A 21,551-nucleotide genomic window follows, 5' to 3' on the forward strand; every position below is an offset into this window, starting at 1 on the left:
ATGCAGCATAATTGGTATTCCTGTGTAACAACGATACAGTATATTACCTTCGTCTCAGGTTCGGCGCGATAGTTAAGGAACCATCTCCAATGCTCTTGATCAATTCTCGGTGGTCGATTCTCAAGATTTTGATCAGTAGTGAATGTTGGCTCATAAAAACGGTCATACAACCTCAGCCTTGTTTTCTTCCAAGCCTTCCCCATACTTTTTAAAATATTTTTTTAATAATTCCTTCGCTGTCTTCATCGAAGTGGAAAATTTCCTACACAGATAATATGAGTTGTCAATAATTGTAAAAATAAGCAAATTTAATTTACTCGGGATATAAACTTTTACCTTGACACATTCGTTATAAATTTTGTCTTTAGTGGTAATCTGATGCCAACTTTTCCTACAGATGGGAAATTTTCCATAATCAGATCCCAGCAGACCAAGCACGCCACTCAACAGTCCAGCTTCGTCTCCAACTGCTTGCTTTGCGTTGTTGAACCTAAGCATGATCTTCCTACCATTAGGCCGTGCCATAGCATCCCTCACGCTTAGTTTTGCCCGCTTGATTGTGCCCTCAGAATCTATAAGCCAAATATAACATTTGCATTGTGCACAGCATGCGATAAAATTTATATATAACATAATAATATTAAAATACTACCTTAGTATACACCTAGCAAAAGAATTACGATGGATCAATTCAACATAGAACATGCATACAATGGTGTAGATTTGCAACAATTGAAAAAAATTTTAAAAAAAATTACCAACTTTTAATTTAAAAAACTAATAACAAGAACAAATTTACCGCTTTATTTGAAATGTAGGCAAAAATAAAATAAATATAATAAATCAGAATCTTTTATAATTATTTTGACAGGCCACAGAATACATTTTATCCAATTAAAGATTATGATACAAGAAATTAAAAAACTACTGTGCAAACAACTGGAGAAGGTCAAATGTCATTGACCTGTTTTGCAACTGAAAGCATTTAGGATGAACGAATTAATGTATTGTGTAAATTAATAACGGGTGGAGCTTAAATGATGTTGATGGAAGAAGAATAATTTGGAAAGATACTTATGATCTTAACAGTCCAAAACTCTGTAGTCTTGCGTCCCCTGCGACTCTGAACCACAGGAGCATCATGGAGCTCGTCAACTTCTTCTTCAACAAGAGGTTCCTCATTAGCATTAGCGTCCAAGTTTAGATGGCCTGTCAGCGAGTTTTGGATACTATTTGTGCTCGTCTGTGGAGCAGGCCTCACTTTGCGGGGGACGAAAAGGGCGTGAAGTAGCGGGGACACTATCACCACTTGCGGGGACACTTTCATCATTGGTCGGAAGAATTTGAGAGCCATCATGGTGGGAGTCCAAAGTCGCATTCGCTCCCGTTTGAGACTGGTGAGATCCTGGTCCCAATTTTGATTTTTTCGTGAATCGACCTTTCCGAGCCATCGTAAACTCCTGACGCCAACAAGCACCCAAAAAATAATATATATATATATATATATATATATATATATATATATATATATATATATATATATATATATATATATAGTCATGGTCCATAACACATGAATTAGTTAACAGGATAACCAAGTGGGCTTGGAAGAATGCCCCTCGTAAACACACATTCAAATAATCCTCACAAACAGACTCCTATAAAAAAATTACATACTAATTGAATAGTAACCTTCAAGGTGAGCCTCATAAGGTGTTAGTTAATCATAATCAGAAAATTCAGTCATTTATACCACACAAGTAATTAGGTGGAACACTTGGTAGATGACAGTAATAAACAAAGTGAAGATGACATCTGAAGCTCGATTAACCATCATAATCTGGAAATTCAGTCATTTATACCACACAAGTCTCAAATCTCAAAGTGAAATCGATTCAATAATGAAGCAAAGTGATCAGATAATGTTTGGTTTCAGCGGTGCACCAAATAAAAGTAATATGTGTATTCTGACCAGGTATTCAAAATTTTCTTGCACAATGTTGTGTATATGGATTATGGTCCCAGCCAACAAGATATATACTCACATTAATAATTGAGAAACTAATGCTGTTGAACTAATTTTGATTAGTGTCCAATCTTAAGAGACAACATCAAAACTAATACAATAACTTATAAAGAGTGAGCTAGATATACATATATGTTTAAGGTCCTTATATACTACAAGTAGTAGTGATTTGGATTAAAAGTTGGACATTCAAATTATACATAACATTCATTCACAGCAATCCAATTACTACCTAAATCCTGCTCCTGAACTTTACAACAGCCATGGGAGTTGCACAGTAAACAAAAATTAATTACCCCAATTTTATACCACACTAATTGGTGTACTAACCATATTTACTGGTTGTTATACCACACTAATTGGTGAGATGATTATTGATTGATTCTTAGAAAACCAAACCATAGCACGAACGTATAGTTTCACACTTCAAATCTAAACTAGCAATACACCCAAATCGATCTCTAACCATTTAAGTAAATACCACCTATTGGGCTATAATCACTTACATAGATTCAAATAATGTAATGGGATTTCATCAAAAAATGAGACATGAGTAATTAGAAAAACCAGAATCGTACCATTATCGAAACATGCACAACCTTCATATGTAGTAAGAACACCAATCAAAGAAACATTCGACCATTGTAAATTGATAGAGAACTGGTGATTACCGCAGCAGTGAGGGGACGATGTAACAGCTGGACCGAACGGACGAGCTAACAACAGAGAGGACGACCTAACTACGCAGTCAAAGACAATGAGGTGTCAGAGCGCGAAGGTTGAGAGCTCCTCTTTGGGGGTGGGGTTTCGTTCACTGTATTCAGGGCTAAGTGTGAAGTAGGGCTGGGGTGTATTTGGATTAAGAAGAAGGGGTGAGTCATGGCCGATTGGTATTTCATATGGGGAGTAATCAAATTTGGCGGGTGTTTGAAATATTTGAGACGGGGAGATCCCTAATTTTGATTGTTAGAAGAAATTAATAATATTAATTCTAACAATAATAATTTGAACCATGAAAATATTTTGCCAAAATAACAGAATGATAATTGGGAGGAATATAATTTCAAAAATCTTAAAACCAAAAAATATTGCCCAACGTAAATTTACTGTTGATATTTTAAATTTTAATATAATAACAATAATAGTAATAATAATAATACGGTATGTGGGTTAAACATAATAATAATTATAATATAGAATGTTACATGTTATCAACAACTTTTTTCATTTTTGTTTTTCAATTAACTTTAAATTTAACATTTAAATTTAGCCCTCAATAGCTATTGATTCCTTTAAGATTAGCAATCTATGTTTTCATATTAACATTTTATAATAATAATAATAATAATAATAATAATAATAATAATAGGGTAAAATAAATACCAAAATGAAATAATATTAATAATTAATAAAATAAGAAGGACGTGAATATAATAATAATAAGGTGAGTAGTTATTAAAATAATAATAACTATCAATAATAATAATAATATTATTAATATTATTGATAACAATAATAATAATAATAATAATAATTACTATCATATTTCTAAGTACTTTTTTCAGACGTCAAAAAGAAAGAAAAAAAATAGATAAATTGTTATTTGTTAGTTTATTCGAAAAACATCATAGCAAAACATTTTGCTCATCATTGTGCCGAAAATATTTTATTAATTAGAATCTTTCAATAGTCTTTTAATAAAGTGCAGAAATACGTAAAGCAGTAGATCAAGGAGGTTCAATGCAGCATACTAACTATCCCTAATAACAATCTGAAGAATTATAAAGTCACGACAACTTCAAAAAACAAGTCTTGGACATCCTATAAATCAACACCCTAATTCTTCAATTAAACTATTGCAATATCCTCAAGAGTTCAAATATCTAGTCGCCCACATAGCTAGGTGCCAGGCATTTTTCTTGTTAGGTGACATTCCAGGATAAGGATAATCATTCTCTTCCGACGTTTTATTGAGGTCATACGACAGCATCGAGGCATTTTGTCCAGCAGAATCAGTCTCTTCAGAGCCACTAGAGGGGACAACATCCACTTTCTCCTCTGAGTCTGAAACCACCTCTCCATCAGCTTCGGATGCCTCCTGAATCTAGGAAAATGTTAATCCTGAGAGGTACATCATAGCACAAAATAGGCGCAAAATTTCAAGAATTAGTGTATGAACATAATCAAATTATTATCAACAACAAGTAAAGTTGTCTTTCATACGTTCCCATAGACGTTCAAGTCCGTGTTTTATGAGTTTGAATTCCTCTTGTGCTGCAATATCCAATTCAACAACAAGAGTATTTTCATATCATGCCTGCACAACACATCACAAAAATAATGTAAAAATACTGTTTGTAAAAACCTGGGACAATGTAAAAACATTCAAATGATTGAGGAACCTAAAACATAAAAAATCAGGTGACTCAGTAGTAGAATCATTACATTTTATTACTTGAGATAGCATTTCAGATTAGATAGCAAGAAGACTATGGCATCAAATAAAGAGAACACCAGTAACACCAGAAACAGAATGAATCTTTTGGAGTGCTCTTTCTGCTCAAATCAGAACAAAGAATATGCCTCATGCACACAGATCAAGGTCTCAAATTGATACAAGATATAAGTGACTCCTGAATTCTTGCGGGCTACATTTATTCTCAACTGGTTTGGTTCGATTTTTGAACCTAAAAATCAATTTGTGGAGTAGTGTGATTTTTCTAGTGAATCAAATCATGCCCAGTTATAATTGCAGCACTAGAACCTATTGAAATACAGTAGTAATATTCGATAAGAGTGTACTAAACTAGGACCATAATGGGTTTAAAGCTTTTGATACCCAATGATTGCATGTTTGAGGAGTTGCTTTCTGCTTAATACAATATACAGTTAGGTGGATTTAATTGATAGTATTACATTATACCCAATATTCCTTTTTATCCATTCACAAGTACACGAAGTGATATGCCAGATAATAACTTGATATGCATATTACATTAGAAATAAGTAAGTAGAGAGGATATTGGAGAAAGAAAATATAGCAATTAATAGAAAGTTATACTTGTGTCATGAGGCAATACTCTCTTTATACTGCACTATGCACTTCTCAAGTTTTAACACCTATATATCTTGATACTTATTTGAGTTAACTAACATTGTTTATCTTCAACTACACAAGTAGCAAGTTTCTGAGCATCTCAACAATAACTTTAAACAGAAAATCACATGTAAGCACCGAATTTCATCTAAGTTGGCATTTAATTAAACTAGGGTGAGTAAAATTGTGATACATTAGATAAATAGAAAGGTAATACGTGAATATTTACCTTCACCTCATCGAGTATCTTTTGTGAGAACCACCTCTCCGTACTTGTTACAAACTCAAACCCAAATTTAGCCCAGTACTTTCGGTCCCAATGAAGTATTTCCTAAAGTTTTAAAATAATCACATGAATATGGTTGCTTTCCACGAATAAGAAGATGCAGTACAAAAAAAAATTGGGCATGCATGAAACAAACCCTCATCATTGATGCATGAGATATGGCTCGATAGAGGTGACTTTGTCCAGAGAAGGCATCCAACCATGATTGTATGCGGGACTCTTTAAACCACACCTGTCTTGCAAAGGACGTTGCATGGTCCAAGGAAGAGAATGGAGACTCAGCTATCATCTTCTCTGCGAACCAATGGCTTCTGGTAATGAGAAAGAAGTCTCTGCTCTCCAATTTCCCTGATAGTCCACCAAAAATAGGAAGAATGTACAAGGACAATACAAAAATGTGATTGTAAGAAGTCTAGTTGGAGAGGTAATAGCATTGTGACGACATAGTTGAATAAAAGAGCTTTATATGAGAGGATAAGTTTTAAAAAATCTCAAATAAGTCACTATAATCAACCTATTATCTAATTATATGACTAAAAAATCCAGTATCTATCGTAGGTGAATCAGGACAATACTATATATCCAGAACTGCCATGAATATGAGCTACATGCATGGTGGAGAACAATTTTTTAGGAATCGGCAGCCTCGTCACAATCTTCAACCCTTTCACCAGTGGACTCCTCTAAATCACCGTCTCTTGTCAACCACAACCCTTCGACATCAAATTCAGGCAAGCTAGTCATACAGGCCTGTGGATTAAGGTCGACCTCACAATATTCATAATCTTCGCCCATGTCAAACAAATCTCTTGGCTTCACGTGGACTACTACACTCCATCTGCTCTCCACCTCATCCTCTACGTAGAACGTAAGACGAGCCTCAGATGCCAATATATACGGCTCATCGTCTTCTCGATCACCGGTGTGAATCAGAGTGGCAAAATTGACACAGGTGTGGCCCAGAACGTCTTGCCGGATGCCTCTGCCCGACGTGGTGTCTGCCCAAATACACTTGAATAAGACTACATTGAATTGACCACTGTAATTTAGCTCGATGATGTCTACTAATTTCCCGTAATACGAGACACTGCCGATAGCAACATTGGCATCCTGTTTACTTGCATAACTTCTAGTATCCGAAGTGACATAAACCCCGCTATTCTGTGTTTTCATCCCTTCCTCCTTCGACATGGTCCTAAATTTAAATCCATTGACGTTGAAAGCTGGATAGCGTTTGGCCTGAGCGAGGGGACCGCAGGCGAGCCACTGCAACTCGTTCGAATGATTGGTGCTTTCAAATGGGACCTCGCATTGAACCATTAGAGACAAGAGGGCATCAAAGGGTAGTAGGATCCTGAGATATTAAAGATTACCTTATGCTTGAACCAGTTGGCAAATTCTCTGTGCACAACGCTATCTATTTGAGACGGGGACCTTGTTCTACTTCGCAGTTTTCTATTTATGATGGCTCTGTACTCACTGTGCATACAAAAGGTTTGTTCAAGTTTAGTACTATCAGTACCAAATTGGCTCACTATATAATTTTATAGCTCAGGCTCTGTACTTACTCTAAGAATTTCTCTACAGCAATGCAATTGACCAGTACATGACGATGTGCTTGAAGCTTTTCGGTTGCTGTTATAGTAAAAAATGAACTTGCCCCGACCGGCTTTCCAACCACTGGGAACATGTTGGCAATCTCGCTCGGTGGAGCATCGATCGGCCGATCGTCAACGCGCGTCGGTCGGTTGATCCTAGTCTCGACATTATCTAGATATCTAGAACAGAATGTGAGAATCTCCTCGGATAAGTAGCTCTCTGCAATCGATCCTTCCGGTTGTGCCCTGTTACGCACATATTGCTTGAGACGACATAGGTACCTTTGAGAACATAAAGTACAAATTACTAGATGACAGCTATCCATTTATAAACAGGTCGAGTTATATTAAGCGGATCAATACCTCTCAATTAGGTACATCCACCGGTAATGCACTGGGCCACCGAGACGGACCTCCTCGACCAAATGCACCGTTAGATGAACCATAACTGTGAAGAAGGAAGGTGAAAATATCATCTCAATGTGGCACAAGGTATGGACTACACGATCCTGAAGGAGAGAAAGTTGTTGAGGATCTATGGATTTACTGCATATTATTCGGAGAAAGGCTGATAACTCAGCCAATATGGCAGACACTGGGGTGGGTAACACGTGTTTTGACGCAATTGGCAGTAGATATTCCATTAGAATATGAATGTCATGACTCTTCAAGCCGAATAACTTGCGCTGTTTTAAATCAACGCAGCGAGAGATGTTGCTAGAGTACCCGTCTGGAAAGACCACATTCTTAATTGTCCTAAGAAAGACATCCTTCTCTGGATTCCGCATGGTAAAGACTGCAGCGGGATACTTTCCACCTTCAACTGGCCACATATCATGCCAGATGCCCATCAACTGGAGATCTTTTCGAGCTTTTAGGAGGTCTTTGGACTTACCGCTCTCATTCAACATGGTGAAAACAATGTTGTCGCATACATTCTTCTCTATGTGCATCACGTCAAGGTTGTGACGTAATTCGTTGTTCTCCCAGTACAGCAGATCAAAGAATATACTCCTTTTTTCCAGGGAGACTCGTCTTGGACCACGGTCTGCTGTCCGCGCCTTCTTTTACCGCCCATCGCTTGCACCTTGCCTTGTGAGATGGGAACACCCTCCAATTGTCTCAGGACATCCCTACCAGTCAATTTGGTAGGTGGGGATCTATCCTCTACCTTGCCATCAAATCTGCTCCGATCCTGTCTATATCTGTGATCGCGATTCAAAAAGCGACGATGACCCATATAACACCATTTCTGACTAAAGGTGAGTCGCCTAGTCTCGGCGTCCAAATTGCACGTGGGGCAAGCTCTCCCGCCATAAGTATTCCAGCCAGATAAATTGCTCAAGCCAGGGAAATCACTAATAGTCCACATCAGTGCAGCTCGCATATTGAATGTTTTCTTCTCACTGGCGTTGTACGTATCGACACTGGCCCACAGCAGCTTGAGCTCATCGATCAGGGGCTGTAAGTAGATATCTATGTCATTACCAGGCATTTTAGGACCGGGAATTATCATAGAGAGAATGAAGTTGGTTTGTTTCATGCAAATCCATGGGGGTAGGCTGTACGGAATAAGAATCACTGGCCATATTGAGTACTTTGAACTGAGGTTTCCATAAGGGTTAAAGCCATCACTGGCCAAGGCTAGGCGAACATTGCGCGGATCGCCAGAGAAGTCAGTGTATCTCCTGTCAAATGATTTCCAACCCTCGCCGTCCTTGGGATGCCTCAAGTAACTGTCAGAGTTGGTTCCTCTCTTGTACCACAATATGTCCACGGCTGTCTTGCTAGACATGAATAATCTCTACAACCGTGAAATCAGAGGAAAATAACGAAGAACTTTCGCCGCCTGAGGTTTCCCATTCTTCTTGACAACGGCGTTGATCCTTACAATGGAATTCTTCCTGGTCTTTTGCTTCCACCTGGATGCTCCACACCTTTTGCATCTGGAGAGGTCATGGTCGGAACCTGTATATAGCATGCAGTCATTTGGACATGCATCTATCTTCTTGTACTCAATACCGAGCTTCCTTATGATCGTCTTGGCATCGTGCAAGGTCTTCGGAATCCTTGCATGCTCAAAAGCATCCCCCAATTGCTCCAGAATCAATCCGAAAGCCTTGTTGCTGACTCCGCACATGCAATTTATGTGGTAAAGTCTCACCAAGAAAGACAGCTTCGAGAATCTTGAGCATCCTGGATATAATCTCTGCTTGCCGTCCTCAAGCAGTTTGTGAAAGGCATGAGCCTCGCAACTAGGCTCGTCAGATAAGTTCGGCAACCCCTCCGCACCATCTCTGACCACTTCATCCATAATGTTTTCATCATCACCCTGTAGTCCTGGAATGTTGAAGGCCTCGTGGACCATGTCAAGCATTTGATTTCCTAAGTTTCCAGTGGGTTCTAAAGTTTCTCTACCTCTAGAACTCTCGTCTACGGTCCTCTCACCGTGATGTAACCAAAAGGTATAGTTAGGGGAAAGGGTTTTATCAGAAGATGATCGTAGGCATCCTCTCTAGTTTGGAAAAATCGGAACCCACACAAAGGACATGGACAATGTATCATCCCATCCGATGATGCATTTGCAAAGGCGAAATCAAGAAATCTATTCAGACCATCCCTATATTCTGCACTACCTCGTGGCTTTATAATCCAACTCTTATCGATGTCTTATTAAATGAAATAGCACGAACAAATAAATAGACAGTAAATAGATGCATAACACTAAAAAACCTATTGAAATAAAATTCGGATTTGTGTCAAGAGAAACAAGCACAGTTAATCACAATTATAAGACGGAATATCTTAAAACGGGAAAAGAAACAAAGTTACTAGCATCCCGGATAACATGTAGCACACGAAAGGTAATTGGTAGGAGGCTTACTCATTGCAAAATTCTGTGCTTTCTTTAAAAAATACTGGTAGAAAGAAGTGTTGGTTCCAAGTCCAAAAAATGAAAATATTAAGAAATACTCCCTTAAAAGATAAAAAGGAAATAAACAGATAATTGTTAAAAATAAAAAATAAATTAAACAATAACTATAATTAATCCATCATAAGGCACAGAGAACGGAATATTCAAATCATCTCAAAATATGAAAAAGAAAACAAGATTGAATGTTACATATGGGTACCAAAAATGTTAGCGGGTGAAATAAATATAACTAGTCATCTTGTGCTGTCTTCTAGCATATAAGAAAAATAATTTGTTCAATGTAAAAGAAAATAAAAAAATAAATAAATATTGCACAGCAAGAAGGGTCAGACAAAAAAGATATGGGTACCAAAAAATGCTAGCAGGTGAAATATCCTTTCCTTCATGAGATGTAGGACCTACAGGAAACACACTAAGAGCCCAACAATTTTTTATTCATTGTTCTTCTTCTCTACACATAGATAGACTATAAAAGTTTTCATCTCATAATCATCAGAGATGAATAATAATAGTAAAAAAATGAAAACTATATGACTGTATGATCTACTCAAGAAAAATCCAATATTTTATTTACTTGGGGAAAACAAAGTTCGAACAAGAACATTTAAACGTGAGAATCTGAATTTTGATAAATGCAGCTAACTCAAATAAGAATTGTATAATCGAATGTACAAGTTTCAAAGAGCATCAAATAAGAAGCAAATGTAAAATTGTTCCATCAAAGCCATTTGGATGGATCAGATTTAACAGATACATATTTTGCCGAAATAAATGGTTCCCCTTTTCTAGCAAACTTGCTAAACAAAAAACCAATTTGTATTGCACAAATAACCCAGAAGGAACAGAGCATATGAAAAATAAAAATACCAAGGATCAATTGTCACTTGGAAGAATCAATAACAAAGTGCTAGTAGTTGTCAAAATTGGCTTGATTATATATGTATTCTCTATGTACCCTACATAAGTTATCCCTAAAGCATGAGTATAATTTCAGTCAATTAGCTATCACCCTTCCCATTTATCGTCCGCATCAATAAATCTATAACCCAGTCAACTTGTTCAAATAACGAAGCAAAAATTGATGTCACCAACCCAATATTCCCCAATATTCTATATCATCAATTCTCCAAGAATATCCAAAAAATTAAAAGAATATTGCTTATAACACTTAATAATACTGATAATAGGGCCAAGTTGTGGTGTTGAGAAGTTGCCAACTGTGAATATTTCTTATAACACTTCAATAATATTGTACTTTGAATCAATCTGAATTCATACTTAATCTATTCCTTTTAATAAATAATATACTGGTCATTTCTACTACTCACCTACGCAAGAGATGAGTAGAACAACAATAACAAATCAACATCATCATAATCATAACAAATAACAGAGTCAGAAGAAAGTTAACCTTATTCAGAGTGTGCTCTAGGAGCTTCTCTGCTGATATTTATGTTGAAGCTCTTATAAACAGCGGAGCGGAGAGTGAAACATACTTTGGCAATTGCTTTGCGCAGTAGTTAGCAACCGACACCAAACGACGTCACTTCCTGCACAAAATGTAAAGATGCATAACACTTTGGACTAGTATTACCTGCTTCAATATATGAATATATATCTTAGGATTAAAAATTAAATATTTTTTTATGCAGATACAAATTTAATGCCTAATTTTCCATCTCTAATAAAAATCTAATATATATAAACTTCAGTCAATCTATTTTGAAATTTATAAATTTATAATACAAGACAATCACAAGTATCCTTGAATTTCAAATTTAATTATTTGTTATTGTATATCATCTATATCTATTTCTCGCAACCCCAACCTACTTTGTTTTTTTTCCCTTAATTATCTATGTATTAATCTATTTTATCTTTCTAAATGAAGTGTTATTCTTTATATCTCAAAGTTATTTAAACTAAAATTTAAAGTGTTATGCAAATCAAGTTAGTTTATTTAGTCTTTATTTTTCTCTCTATTTATTGACATCTTTATATTTTGATTCAGCAATTAATAATGTTGAATATTTAAGAAAATTTCAAATATTATCTTTTATACAAGATTTATCAAATATTTAAAACCAACCGCAAAGAGTATAATTGGATAAAAAATAACATAAAAAATAAAAAATATGAGAAGCAGAAAATTAAAAGGTGAAAAATGACATTAGTTTATTGGATAACAGAGTAACGAAAGGATTGGGTTTAAAAAGATTTGGATAAATTAAAATCTGAAACTATAAATATAAAATTTGAATCATCAGTTTATTGTCTAGTACCGTGCATTGTGATTCTTTTTGCAGTATACTATAAATGCAATAACTTTGAGTGTTCTTTTCTGAAGAAAGATTTTTCTGACCTTAAAAATATTGTACTATAATTTATGAAACAGTATCAAACAATGACATAATGTAGTTCTCTTTTTCTCCCAAGCTGTATCCCCAACTATTAACTATAATGCTAACCACTAAATGAATTATCATTAGACTAGTTACTGGTCAAGTTTATTTGTTTCTCAGCCTGCAATAAATTTCTTGGTTCAATGTCTTTTGCAGATCCCTACTCATAGTGTTGGCAATTCTTATACATCATGCGAAAGGTACTCAAGGTGTCTAGATAGTAAGCGAGTATATACTCTGATTAGAATTATCTTTTACAATTATTTACAATCTGGTCTCATTACTTAATAGAAAAAATAACAGAGCAACCCATTCTTGCTGATCGTGAACAAATGTATGTATACTCTGATTAGAATTATCTTTTATAAGATAAAATTACAATCTGCTAGTTAATTAAGATCAATTAGCTATCTAACTAGTCTGATGGTTTCAGTGGCTAAGAGAAGGGTGGATTGAATCTTAGCCCCCTTTTTTGCTTGTTAACACTTGCTGGATTTAGAGGAAGCTTTTCTGTTTTTAGCTCGTCCCTAGCCACGAGACATTTTTGAATTTTTATCTGAACAGTAAAAACAGAATTGAAGTAGCAAGAGAGGTAGAAGATTACACCCAGATATATCCTGGTTCAGCTGCTATGTGCAGTGCAGCCTACATCCAGGCTCCATCACAACAATGCTGGAATTTCACTATAATCATCCAGATTACAAATTGTAAAGTGCTAACCCAACTTACAAGGAGATTCCCACAGAATCATGAAACACAACACAGATGTACAAAGGAACTCTAAGACATCTATGGCTTTTTCTTTTAATTTTGCACTCTCTGCCTTTTTCCGCTCTATGGCTTTTTCTTACAAACCTCACTGTTTGCCTTTTTCCATGAGACTCAAGACATGACAAAATTAAACAGAAAAATATTAAACAGAATACATTGAAGGAGAAGAGAAATCTGTTAGCTCAGGTAGCTCTGAGAACTCTGTGCCTTGCACTCTCAAGTTTTCTCCTTGCTCCAAACAGTGGCTGTTCTCTCTTTTTAAAGAAGAGGGAAGCCTCCACACTTGAAGCCAACACCCAAACCAACTTCTTCCTCCTTCAAGAAACAGAACCGGTTCGGCCACATAGAGAGAGAAGAGATAACCATGCAAAACCCAACATGCAATTACCTCTAGTCCTTTCTTGATCATCACTCTTCATCAATCCGAGCTCTCCATCCTTGGCTTCCTCTCCAAGATGGATTTCTGGCCCTTGATGCTTCATGATGATGATGACTTCATCTGCTTCAATCTCTGCCTCAACCATCACTTCGCCACTCTAGCTATTTTCTGTGGTGGTTGAGCAGAATCAAAGACAAGCCATGCTTCAAGAATCTCACCTTGCTGGCCGAATCTTCTTCCTTCTTTTTGAGTATGAAGAATCCGAGATTACCTCACCAAATCTTACCTCATTTGGTGATTATCTCAGCCACAACATACTTTTGGTTTTCTTTTTCTTGCCATCATTAACTTGATGGCCTTGATGCATGCAACTTCTTCTTTTTCTTTTTGGTAGCTTAGTGTAGCTTCCATGGTTTCCTGTGTAATAACCGAAGAAGAGAAGCAAAGATGAGAGAGAGGAGAGAGAAGATTGAACACAAACTAATGGGTAATAACAAAGTGAAATTAAAGTCCAACTTCCCTAGCTTAGAGTGGCGTGTAGCATTATGATCACCATCATGTCAATCACACTTTCTCTATCATGTTCCCCATGCTAGTGAATTAAATTTCAAATCCTTCCAAAGAGTGAAATGGAATCCGTTGAAAGCATTGAGGCTTTTTATTTGCTTCATGGATTCGGATAAAGCATGGAAACATTCACTAATGTTGGGCTTGGTAGCAATAGATTTCATTTTGGCCCAAATAACATCACAATAATTCAGCCATACATCTTTGAATATTTTTGAATCAATGCTGAATTGAGAAATAAATTCACACTTGGGCTTGCAACATTTTATTTCATTTTCGGCCTATATTAAAAACCTGCATCACAAAATTATTAATTAACATATGTTAAATGAAAATCAAATTAATAATTTTGTAATTAATTATTTTAATAATGTTTGTTCATCATCAAAATTAAATTAGAGTTTTCCAAACTTATCATAGTCAAATCTGAAGTGTTCAAATAGTTTAAGTTATGACAGAAACATAAAACTGATTACCGAGCTGAGCTTGCTCATTGTAGAACAAGTCGAATGAATGAAATCCCTAACTCTAAACAGCATCAATTAACCCAAATTGGCATAATATATAGACAAACTCTCGATCAGACTTCTGAACCAAGAATGTAAACAAGAAGGAAAGATCAGTTATTAAAGAACAAACCAGATAAAAGGGGAGAGGCCGCGATACGGCGATAGCTCAACTTGGCGGACGGCTGAGAACGGTGGAACTGTTTCACCCACGATTGATGAGAAGTACGGATGGCAGCTTGGTGGGCTTCTGTAATTATGGGCAAAAGCTCAAGAAATTGGGGGTTGCTCAGCAAAATTGGGGTAGTCGATTAATGGTTGTAACATGACAAGGGGAAACTCACAAATTAAATTATGATCAGGGGGTCACCTAGGTGGGTTCTTCCACTAATGAATTAGGGCTTTCCTCCTATGTGTTTGGCGCGCTCCAAACTTCAACTCGCGGGTTTCTGAACAATTTGGGGGGAATCAATTGGTGGAAACGCGAATAAGAGGGAATTGAAACTATTAATTGAAACTTACCTAGCGGCATTTCTTGAAGTAGTCACCAGGATATGTTGCTGAACGAGGGGTGGGCGTGTTTCGCACCTCTGCTGTTGCTTCTCTTCGGCCAAGAAGTCACGCCCAAAAGAGGGGACTTGAAGAAATCGCTCCCAAATGAGCGGCGGTTGTCACTGGCCAACCGCTATCCAATGGTGCATGGCGACATCTGCCAGACCGCCACTCACTTCTGCCGCTATCTTTCGATTTCTCGGCGATTATAGGCGTTTCCACTATTTAGTCGCCGCTATCCTCCGCCCCTGCCGTAGTGTAAGTTAAATTGAAGTTTGATTTTTAAGAAAGTAGAGGTTTTGAAGTTTTGTGTAACTTTGGTTTTTGACCAAAATTTAGCGAGCCATAACTTGATTTTCAGACCCTCAAATGATTTCAAATTTACTTTATATGAAAATTGGGTCCATGAAATTTACGTCGTTTGAAGAATGAAAGAAAAATGATTTAAAACAAAAAAGTTATGCGCGTCAGAAGTTTGGGTTTTAAAATTGAAATTCTGCAGCTTTTTAGACTTAGTTAAAATTTTTGACAAAATGCACGCCCACGCATACGCGTGACTTGGGATTTGCGTACGCGACCACCCGCTCGCAACATGACCAACCGTTTCGGGTTAGGATTCACGCGTACGTGTGGCCTCTGTTTTAGCAATCTGGGTTATTGTGTTTCAAAACCTAATTTCAAACTTTTAAACCTCTATTTTCGTTCTTTCAATCATAAATCATAGTAGTAAGCCTAGTAAAAAGATGGAGTTAGGAAGGACTGGTAACTTAGGAGTGAAGTAAGGTTGAAAAATGATGAATTATGTATGAAAAATGCAGAAAACTGAAGTATGTATGATGCTATGGTTGTAAAGGATGATTATGCATTGGTTATAGATGATTATGAATGAATTATAATGATAATGAAATTAAAATTGATTGTGATGTGCCTCTCTGGGTAAGACGCAGTGGTGTTAACCACTTGCTCTGGGTAAGAGGCAAGATTGCTGGGTAAGATGCAGTGGAGTATCCACTTGCTCCGATTAAAAGTTTGAAGCTCTTGCTAAGATGCAAGGGTCGGATTTTGTCGTCGCTTGCTCCGGGTTGAGAACTATACGCCACCTGGGTGTGAGGCAGGGTGAAGTTATCTCCTGCTCCGAGTACGTGGGTAAGATGCAAGGGTTGCAGCGTTGTCCCATTTGCTCCGTGTTTGGTGTACTGCCCACGGTTAGCTACCAGGACATGTCAGGTTGGCTAAGTAACCGACAGTTGATATCAATAACCATAGGTAGGCATGCATCATAAGCATATTACTTGAATTGCTTGTTCATGCTCTAATTGGGAATGTCTATGTGACTTTCATATGCTTACTTGTATACGTGCTACTTGCCTTACTTGTATCCTAATTGTGTTTGTTATTGTCTGCTTGCTTGTCTGTGTGATTATACTGGTGATGGAGGTTTTGGAGGAAAGAGGATGATCAAGGGTTAGGTTAAAGTATTTGGTTAAGTTCAGTAATCCTTAGAAAACCATCCTTATTTATGGTTTCAGTTTTAATTCTAAAGTTTTATAAACTGAATGTCGGCATTCTAGGATTGCCTCTGGCATTCCCAAGACCTTATATCTTATGTGCGTGGCACCTTTATCATGTTGAGAACCTCCGGTTCTCATTCCATACTGTGTTGTTATTTTTCAGATGCAGGTCAAGAGGCACATCGGTAGGCGTCTGGAGTTTTTGCAGCGAAGTGGTTTACTTTGGGGTTTTCTTTTGTTATTTTGATATTATTATGTATAAATTTATAGTTTCTCCTCTTGTGTATAAGAATGCTTTGTTTATGTACCTCTTAGAAGTTTTATGGAGAACTAGGGTTTATGTATGTGCATTTTGGGACTTGGGGCTATGTATATATATACGTAAATGTTCTCTAGTCAGCCTTAACTTCGCAGGCTAAGTTAGGAGTTTGTTATTTTATACCCTTTATCTTCTACTCTTATCATTTGTACAATTATGTAGTGGACTTTAGATTTCTTCGTACGCAAGTAATCTCTTTCCTGAGTGTTGCGCTTTTAATTTTGCGATTTTGTTTTACCCATCCTTCAAGACTCCTCGTATATTAAATACTTCCAATTATTATACTATATATATTTTATTTTAGAGGTCGTAGCGCCTCGCCACCTCTGTTTTACATCCTAAGTGTGAAGTTCTGTGTGGTAGGGTGTTACAAAATAAATATAGTAATTATTTTAAAAAAAATTATATTAAAATATTAAAATTCAAAAAGTGATCTCACAAATTAATTTTTCAATTATTGAGTTCTACTATATAAATTAAACAATAATAAAAATTATAATGTTAAAAAATATAAAGCATTTAAATTTTAAAATAATTACTATATTAATAAGTGAAATTTAAAATATTAAATATATTTTGATAAACTCATTTTAATAAAAAAATTACTATAAAAAATTATAATTTAAAAATATAAAATTTTAGAATACAAATGACAAAACAACTTTATAACAATTTATTATTTTTATTATTTTATGTAAAGAGATTTTTTATTAAGTTTTAAAAAATAATATTAAAATTAATAGTATCAAAAAATATTTTAAATTTAATATTATAAAAAAATTATATAAGTACTAATTTGATTAATTTTAAAATTTTAGGGATGAAAATGACTTACCTTTGGATTTTCAAAAACTATTTTGATTATAAATAACTTTTTTAATTGTCATGTGACACATGACGTAGTAGATGTTACTGACCTGACACATCAACCAATCATCTTGTGATATGTGACATTAACCTACCATGTTATCATCCAACTGACGGAAGGACTAGTTTGACTTATGTTTTATTTTTCAGGGACTAATATAACTAAAAAAATTATTTGAAGACTAATTTAAAGAATGAGTAATCTTTTAAGAACGAATTTGATTATTAATCCTTACTAAAAATGAACATTAAATATTATATTACACTAATCATATATATATATATATATATATATATATAATTATATAATTAGCACATTAATTTTAATTTTTTTTTCTACGGTTATTTTCAATCGACAAATCAAAAATTAATTTATAAGACATAATTTAAATCGACGATATTCATAGAAATGGATGAGTAAATTGACTATTTAACAACTCAAGTTGGTTACATTAATTTTAATTTAACAAATTGTAAATTTCAATTTTATCATACGGATGACACACGTTTTTTTTTTTTTTTTTTGGAGTCATGAAACACGGATTATTAAACTTGTTGCATTATATTTTTGAGCCCCTGAAATTGTCCCAAGAGACTTCGTTTTATTATATTATTATTATTATCATTTGTTTGGCACATTTGACAATCGTTGGGCCAAAAGATCCATAGCTCATATTAGTTAGTTAATTAGTATACAAACCCTCTCTTACAAAGAAAAGAAATAAAGCTAAAGCCCTCTCTCATAGGCTCAAGCTCTCAAATGTAAAATGTGGGGGGTTTAGTTTTAGTATCTATTTCACTGGAGATGTTAAAAATATTTTTTCATGAAGATTTTATTTAAACGTATGATTTATTTATTTAGCTAACTTTAAATAAACACAATATTTTTATAATATATTAAAATTAAATTCTATAATTTACTATCTAATAATCAAAATAAAATGTCTTCACATAAAGATAATTATATAATATTTTTTAAAGTATGCAACTTAGTTTTAACTTAAACAAATATAAAATATTTAAATATAGCAACAAATATAAATTTATTTAGTTATATGTTATGAGCTTTTTTTTTTTCCACATCAATGAAATCGATCAAGAAAAAGAGAATCAAACATGAGTTCTTAAATTAAGTCCTAGTTGTTTAAAAAACATTGAAATTGAGAAGAAAAATATGTTTTCAAGAGTTGATACTAGCTAGTTTAAGGTCAATCCTCGTAAGCTACTCATTTTTCGATTTTAATTTTTGAACACGTAAATTATTAAGTTGTGCAATTAAAAAATGTCTAAAAAATAAGATGTCTACATATATACCTGATGAATATTCCAATCGTAGAAAAAAAAATATTTTTAATGAAAATAATTTCTAAAAAAAAAATTAGAGCGCTAAATATAATTATTTCTAATCTTAATTGTCATCGAATAATCTTGAAATATAACACTAATTATATACACACTTGCACACCATTAATTACTTCATACTTTGTCTCTTATGTTACATTATTATATTGATACATTGTTTATGGCTAAGTTGGAGACTTTACTAACAAAATCAAACTCATGCAACAAACAAACCAATCCCAATGAAGCTAAGAACACTGTGACAGGACCAATCATCCACAGCATCAAAGAAACACTAACACAAAAAAATCTATTCCAATTAGAGCCAATGTGAACCCTCTTTCTAGAATTGTTTGTGTAATTCCAAGACAAAAATTCTCCATGAGTGTTCATAAGAAAATTTGCATCAATTAAGAACCCTATGGCCATTGAGCTGAATAAGAAGCTAAGAACAAGGCATAGTGATGCTGAGCCATATTTTAGTGTTGATTTTGAACCTAAGAATTTGCTGATGAAGACTGAGTGCCTTGTACTATAGGCATTGTTGGTTAGAGCTGCCAAAGCCATGTTTATTAGAATGGTTATGGAAGCTATGAATATGGCTTCCATCAGAGTGTTTCTCATGCTTTGCACTGTTAGCATGTTCTTCTTATCATCACCCTGTACCAATTAATAACATCACAATTATTATCCCAATCTAATAATCAAAATTTTATTATTATTATTAGGAGTTCAACTCAAGTAACTATGTTTGTTTCTTCTAACAAGAAATTTATTTATCTCCAAAAATAATCAAGTGGTTAGTTCACTCATCCACTTAAATAAATGCTAAAAGTTCGAATTTCACCTTATATATGTGTAATTATTCATTGGCCAACGACAAACACTAAATTGAACTAAGATTCGCGACGAATTAATCCTTAACTTGGCAGATTGAAAATGATCGTGAATAAAAAAATTTATCCAAAAAACTTCATTAAAAAAAAAAGAATTTCTCCAAAATTTTATTCGGACATTTAGTCCTTAAAAAATGTCAACAAGTAGTTTTGAAGTAGACATGAATTAAGTCATTCAATTCAATGTTTATTTGACCAATTAATTTAGTTTTAAACATTGATGTTATTTTATATTAGGAAAAATCAAATTAATGCGAGAAAAATTTGTGATCGACTAAAATGATGTTCATTTTATGTCTACTCATTAAAATCCAAATTAAATTAAGTATGCATTAACCAAATATACTCTACACATGCATGCAATAATAATTATTGACACACAAATTAATAATAATACCTGGTTTAACCTCAAGAAGTCCTCCTGAGCTTATTGAGTCCAAAAGTTGTACGTGAATGTTTGTTCTTGATGCTATGGCAGAGATAGGCATGGTACCCTATTGTTATGAAGAGGCTCAAAGGAACCAATATGGTGTCCAAATAAACCGCTATTCTCATTTTCTTTCATTCTGATGAACCATGAAATTGAAAATGCATTCTTATAATAATGGGGATTTAGTGGGAATATCCCAACAATGCACCACACTTCCGTAAACAATGCTATGAATGAAAAAGCATGATCTATATATATATATATGGGAGTAAATATGGTAATGTGATCATTGTTCTATTTAATTATTGCTAGTGCTATTTATTGTTCATAATGCACTAGCAGAAATAGTAGTAATGGACACCAAACTTGACATGGGGTGTGAGTCGCACTTTCTTTTATATGTAGTTAAGATATAAAATATTAGTATTCGAGTCTTATCTACTAATTAAGTCGGTTCGATCCATGAAAAATTTATGTCGGTAATAATTTTCTAATTTTTAAATAAGTATAAAAATTATTTTTTTAATTAATTAATATTAACTGATTTTTTTTATAAAAATATTTTTTATTAACACTTATTCTTTTTTAAATATTTAGGATTTAAAATAAAATAGTTTTAAAAAAATTAATTAATATTAACTAAAAAATTAATTACCTAAATTTTTTATATTTTAAAGATTCTCTAATTAGATTAAAGTATCTATACCACAATCAATTTATCATTCCTCACAAGTATATATGTCACACTTGATTGGTAACTGGATGGATGTATTATGATAGATATTAGATAATACAGCACAAAGTCTAATATTTTTTATTTTTTTTATTTGTGCTGATTTGAATAAATAACGTAACTTAATTTAATTTTTTTAAAAATTAAGTTTAAAATATAAAGACGTATATTAAGAATAATTTATAAATAAATTATTTTATATTTAATTTTTTTATTTTAAAAATATTTATTTTAAGAGAAATAATAAAAAAAATTATTTTTTTATTTTTCTATAAATATTTAAACAATTTTTAAAAAAATTATAAATTAATTTAAAAATTATACTAAATATTAAT

At 34.1% G+C, this 21,551-nt stretch overlaps 1 pseudogene; it reads right to left on the reverse strand.

Moving 5' to 3' along the window:
- Nucleotides 1–19,194: 19,194 nt before the first annotated feature.
- Nucleotides 19,195–20,690, reverse strand: LOC114924571 (uncharacterized; annotated as a pseudogene).
- Nucleotides 20,691–21,551: the final 861 nt, after the last annotated feature.

Source organism: Arachis hypogaea, chromosome 10 (assembly GCF_003086295.3).
Source record: "Arachis hypogaea cultivar Tifrunner chromosome 10, arahy.Tifrunner.gnm2.J5K5, whole genome shotgun sequence".
In the NCBI taxonomy this organism is placed as follows: Eukaryota; Viridiplantae; Streptophyta; class Magnoliopsida; order Fabales; family Fabaceae; genus Arachis; species Arachis hypogaea.